The 6,489-nt window shown below is 45.8% G+C and overlaps 1 pseudogene; it reads right to left on the bottom strand.

The window, feature by feature from the left end:
- Positions 1–527: 527 nt before the first annotated feature.
- On the bottom strand, positions 528–4,578 carry LOC115301244 (annotated as a pseudogene).
- Positions 4,579–6,489: the final 1,911 nt, after the last annotated feature.

Here is a 6,489-nt window from a genome sequence, read left to right as displayed (position 1 = left end):
CACACACACTACCAAATTCAAATAGGAAGAGATAGAAAATCTGAACAGACCCATAACTGGTGAAGAAATTGAATCAGTTATCAAAAATCTCCCAACAAATAAGAGTCCTGGACCAGATGGCTTCCCTGGAGAAATCTACCAGTCATTTAAATCAGAGTTAATACTCATTCTTCTCAAGCTATTCCAAAAAATAGAATTGGAAGGAAAACTTCTGGACTCATTCTATGAAGCCAGCATCACTTTGATTTCCAAAACAGACAGAGACCCAGCAAAAAAAGAGAACTACGGGTTAATATCCTTAATGAATAGAGATGCAAAAATCCTCAACAAGATACTTGCAAATCGAATTCAACAGCATATAAAAAGAACTATTCACCATGATCAAGTGGGATCCATTCCTGGATTTTTTTTTCTTTTTAGTAAATATTCCCATCAATTTATTTTCTGTATTCCTTAAAATCAAGAAATTCACAAGTTTAACACTAATGCTTTAAAATAGTGTACACCAAAAGAAAGCCAATTCTCATTCATGCTGCAAGTTGGTCTATGTTCTCTTTACTTCTGTTTACCAAGTGATCTTCAATAATTTCTGCAAAGAGTTTCCTCTTCAACAGATTATATGCAAGAGGCAAAAGCTTGCCAGCAACTTTATGAAAATAGTGTGAGCCATAACAAAAGATATCCATTCCCAGCTCAAGCCCCATACCATAATCACATTCATCATTAGCAAACTGCACGAAAGTCATCATTTCCTGAATGGGAGCAAAAGCTTTTAGTCTGTCCTCATCACTTGGTGCCTCAACAATTGTCTTGCAAATTTTCTTGAGGTTGGCATCTGTTTCAGGGAGTTCTCTGTACCCAACATCATTTTTATCTACTGGGACAACCAAGCCTGCTCCATGAAAGGTCTTTGTCACGACTTTCTTATCTCTCTGATTCATCTTCACGGTTCTTTGTTTCATTGAATACCCCAGTTCTCTGACTGCTTCTGTGAGTTTTTCATCTATGTTTTTCAAGAGACTAGTTTTCTTTTTATCTGTTACTTCCTTAAGTTTTTTCATCAGAAATCATTTGACTGCAGCAAACATATTATCTCCACTTTGAACAATTATGCAGTTCTTCTTACAGGGTTGGTTCAATATTAGCAAATCCATCAATGTGATACATCACAGTAACAAAAGAAACGAAAAAACTATATGGTCCTGTCAATAGATGAAGAAAAAGCATTTGAGAAAATACAGCATCCTTTCTTAATAAAGGCCCTCGAGAAAGTCAGGATAGAAGGAACTTACTTAAACATCATAAAAGCCACTTATGAGAAGCCCACAGCTAAGATCATCCTCAATGGGGAAAGACTGAGAGATTTCCCCCTGAGATCAGGAACACGACAGGGATGTCCACTCTTACCACTATTGTTTAACATAGTGCTGGAAGTCCTAGCATCAGCAATCAGACAACAAAAGGAAATAAAAGGCATCAGAATTGGCAATGATGAAGTCAAACTTTCACTTTTCACAGATGACATGATACTCTACATGGGAAATCCGACCAAACTCCACCAGAAGCCTACTAGACCTGATCCATGAATTCAGCAAAGTAGCAGGGTACAAAATCAATGTAAAGAAATCGGTTACATTTTTATACACCAATAATGAAGCAACAGAAAGAGAAATCAAGAAACTGACCCCGTCCACAATTGCATGAAAAACCATAAAATACCTAGGAATAAACCTAACCAAAGTTATAAAAGATTTGTATGCTAAAAATTATAGAAAACTTATGAAGGACATTGAAGACACAAAGTAATGGAGAAACATTCCATGCTCATGTATAGGAAGAGTAAATATTGTGAAAATGTCATTACTACCCAAAGCAATCTACACATTCAATGCAATCCCCATCAAAATTGCACCAGCGTTCTTCTCAAACCTAGAACAAACTATCCTAAAATTTTTATGGAACCACAAAGGACCCTGAATAGCCAAAGTCATATTGAAGAAGAAAACCAAAACGGGAGGCATCACAATCCCAGACTTTACCCTCTACTACAAAGCTGTATCATCAAGACAGTATGGTATGGGAGTACCCCTCCCCCCATGTGTCAGAATGTGAGCATTTCTTTTCTTGGGCTGTTAAGATTCCCGAGAAGAAGCTTCCTTCCTTCATTCTGGGCCACAGCGTTCTGGGAACCTACCAGTGAAGGTCGAGGGTCTCAACGCTTGTATGAGAACTCAGTTCTAGGACGAAGGTCCTGCTCTCAATGGTACCTGGTGCCCCTTGTCCCAGAGACCCAGCCTTGCCCAAAATCAAGCGCCAGTCATCTGCCGGAGGGGATCTCTGGGGATCTGTGTCATTCCTAAACAGACATCCCACAGACTTTTGCTGGCCCACACCAGCGCCACCTTCCAGAAGCTGAGTCCTCAGGGGTCATCCAGGGCACAGCTGACTCTTTCTCCCCTCCTCCACTGACAACTTAAGACTCAGCTTTGGCACAAAAACAGACACATAGACCAATGGGATAGAACAGAGAGCCCAGAACTGAACCCACAAATGTATGGCCAATTAATCTTTGACAAGGCAGGAAAAAGTATCCAATGGAAGAAAGACAGCCTCTTTAGCAGGTGGTGCTGGGAGAACTGGACAGCAACATGCAGAAGAATGAAACCAGACCACTTTCTTACACCATACACAAAAATAAACTAAAAATGGCTGAAGGGCCTGAATGTGAGACAGGAAACCATAAAAACCATAGAGGATAAAGCAGAAAACAGCCTCCTTGACCTCAATTGCAGCAATTTCCTACTCGACACGTCCCCAAAGGCAAGGGAATCAAGAACCAAAATGAACTATTGGGGCCTCATCAAGATAAAAAGCTTCTGCAACTGTTGGAATGGGAAAAGATAGTCGCAAATGGCAAATCGGATAAAGGGCTAGTATCCAAAATCTACAAGGAACGCACCAAACTCCACACCCAAAAAGCAAATAATCCAGTGAAGAAATGGGCAGAAGACATGAATAGACACTTCTCTAAAGAGGACATCCAGATGGCCTACAGGCACATGAAACAATGCTCAGAGTCGCTCATCATCAAAGAAATACAAATCAAAACCACACTGAGATACCACCTCACGCCAGTCAGAGTGGCTAAAATGAACAAATCAGGAGACTATAGATGCTGGCGAGGGTGTGGAGAGACGGGCACCCTCCTACCCTGTTGGTGGGAATGTGAACTGGTGCAGCCACTCTGGAAAACAATGTGGAGGCTCCTCAAAAAACTATTGATAGAACTCCCTTATGACCCAGCAATAGCACTGCTAGGGATTTACCCAGGGGATACAGGAGTGCTGATGCATAGGAGCACATGTACCCCAGTGTTCACAGCGGCACTTTCAACAATAGCCAAATCATGGAAAAAGCCTAAATGTCCATCAACTGATAAGTGGATCAAGAAGATGTGATACACACACACACACACACACACACACACACACACACACGTATATACACAATGGAATACTACATGGCAGTGAGAAAGAATGAAATATAGCCATTTGTATCAAAGTGGATGGACCTCGAGGGAATCATGCTAAGAGAACTAAGTCAGGCAGAGAAGGACAGATACCATATGTTTTCTCTCATAGGTCTAACAGGAGAAACCTCTCAAGGGACCATGGGAAGGGGAAGGGGAGAAACAAAAAGTTAGAGAGAGGGAGGGAGGCAAATCATGAGAGACTCCTGAATACTGAAAACAAACTGAGGGCTGAAGGGGGAGGGGGGAAGGGGAAGGGGGGTTTTGGTCATGGAGGAGGGCACTTGTGGGGAAGAGCACTGGGTGTTATATGGAAACCAACTTGGCAATAAACCATTAAAAAAAAATTTCAGCTTTCTTGGGACTGCTAAGAAATGTCCCATGTGATTCGTGGCTCCTAATATTGCGTTCCTGTCCCTCTCCCGCTCTTCTTTGCTCTTGTGGTTCTAAGCTGCTTTGGTCTGTTACTGTTATTTTAGAGGTATATGTTGAAGGAACAGGTAAATTCAACCCTCTGTTGGGCTGATTCCTCTACAGTCATCAAGAAATCCTACTGCAATCATTAGAATATATGTCTGCTTGCTATGAAAGAGACCCTCTTGACTTGAACAAGAGAACTTCTTTCTGTCGATCAGTCACAAGTCTCGGCTGGGGGCGTCGGGGAGGAGGTGGCTCAGCTCCTGGGGCGGCCCAGGCTCCTGCAGTCTTGTTCTGCCTTCCTTAAGGTGCTGCTCTCATCTGTTGGTTCAAGATGGCCATTCCCCGGCCGGCAGCAGAAGTCATGAGAAGGGGACGAGGGGCAAAGGCGGGTCCACCGTCTTCCCTTGAACTGCACATGCCCAGAGCATTGCATACTTCATTCTGCTCTTCACCAGCAGAAGAACCCAGTTGAGGGAGCACACCTGGCAGCAAAGACACCGGAAATGCAGTCCGTTCTCGGGATCACAACCCTAGCCGGAAGTCAGGCCCAGAAATCATGTGAGCCAGAAGGAAGGAGTAGACGTAGAGCATCTCCCAGCAGCCTCTACCGTGTTGATGACTATGCCCATCTAGATAGGACGCCATCCTCGAGCCCACAGGGAGAATGTGCCTCCCCACGCTCCCTCCCTGCAGCTCGCTGGCCACCATGTGCGGGAGCCTGTCCCAGAACATGGTTAGCAGTGGAGGGGAGGCACACGGTCAGCAGTGGAGGGGCCTGGCTTCCCCCACAGCGGGGCTCCTGCAGGCAGACGGGCCCTTGGAATCCCACAGAGGCGGGACCCAGAGTTGGGCACCAAGTGAAGCCAGGCATTTCAGGAATCCTGGGGCTGCAGGAGTGTGTTCACTCAGCTCCCGAGGAAACAGCCCTCGGCCTGGTTAAGGGAGAAGCTGTGGCAGGGCCTCTGCTGCTTTTCCAACCCTGCTTCCCAAATGACCACAGTCAGCACTTACAATAACACCCAGTTCTTACGTTTTAGCGCAGATCAGAAGTCCAGGCTTAGGGTTTTATAAGACCAAAATCAAGTGTTCAGCCAGACTGGGCTTTCATTAGGAGCCCGTGGTAGGAATCTGTAAACCGCCCCCCCCCCGCCCCCCCCGCTCCCAACCTCTGATTCTGCCTATGAAGAGAGAGAACATTCTCTGCTTTTAAAGGGCTCATGTGACAAGCAGAGGAGGGGGTGGGGGAGAGTCACATGGGTGGCTCCATTGGTTGGGCGTCCGATTTTGGCTCAGATCATGATCTCAAGGTTCATTAATTCAAGCCCAGCGTCAGGCTCTGTGCTAACAGCTCAGAGTCTGGAGCCTGCTTCGGATTCTATGTCTCTCCCTTTCTCTCTGCCCCTCCCCCACATATGTGCGCTCCCTCCCTCCCTCTCTCTCTCTCTCTCTGTCTCTCTCTCTCTCTCTCTCTCTCTCTCCCTCTGGCTAGCTCTCAAAACTAAATAAACATTTTTTAAAAATTAAAAAAGAAAGGGCCCATGTGAATAGATTAGACACATCCGCTTGGTCTCCCTTCTATCATATAACTTAACATGACTATAGAAGTAGAGTCTTACCATGTTCACATGACCCACCACACCCCAAAGGCAGGAGGAGTATAAAAGGGTGAGGATCAGGGACCCTGGGGGGCTCAGTCAGTTAAGCATCTGACTTCGGCTGAGGTCAAGATCTCATGGGTTTAAGTTCTGCATCAGGCTCTGTGCTGACAACTCAGAGCCTGGAGCCTGCTTTGGGTTCTGTATCTCCCTCTCTCTCTGCCCCTCCCCAACTCACACTCTGTCTCTCTCTCTCTCTCTTAGTCTCAAAAATAAACATGAAAAAAAATTTTTTTAAGGCTGAGGGTCACCGGGCACCATGCTTAGAAATCATCCTTCTGCAGAGGCCAAACCTGAGGGCGAGGTGGGTGGTCTAGGGTAGCCTTGGGTAGCGGTCTGGGTCTGCAGGGAATGAGGCCATCTTGACCCTCCTTCCAAATCCAGGGCAGACACACCCCCATGCCCTTGTGGAGACTCAGACTTCCAGTGAAAGCAGACGCATGTACTTTCAGCTCCCAGGAGGTCTTTGGAAGTTCTAATGAAGGCCTTGAAGTTGGAGGCATCACTTCGGGAACGTGTACATTTTGTCAGGGGAGGGCGGGGTTTGGGGGGAGAGGCTTCAGAGCCTTCATTGGCTTCTCCAAGGCATCAAAGAAAGAGTAGAAAGAAAAAGAATCAAGTATTGAATGAATACCCTAAGGGGTGGATCCCTCTTGCTGGGACGCAACCGAGCTTCAGTGACCCAGCCAGCCACCACCCAGGGACAGGGATGAGTCGTCTAACTTTTCAAAATGTCCGTGACACTACACTCACAAGTTTGGCTCTGCTTGGACACCGAGATTTCATCAGACTGCTGACAGCACCTGGATGTACGGATGTAGGTCTGCAACTGGGTCAGTGTCACGTTGAAAACTAGTCTCCCCACAACCTTCAGGGTGGACCCAA

The sequence above is a fragment of the Suricata suricatta genome, chromosome 9, assembly GCF_006229205.1.
Source record: "Suricata suricatta isolate VVHF042 chromosome 9, meerkat_22Aug2017_6uvM2_HiC, whole genome shotgun sequence".
In the NCBI taxonomy this organism is placed as follows: Eukaryota; Metazoa; Chordata; class Mammalia; order Carnivora; family Herpestidae; genus Suricata; species Suricata suricatta.
The sequence above is the reverse complement of the archived record's forward strand: the minus strand, read 5'-3'. Positions and strand labels throughout refer to the sequence as shown.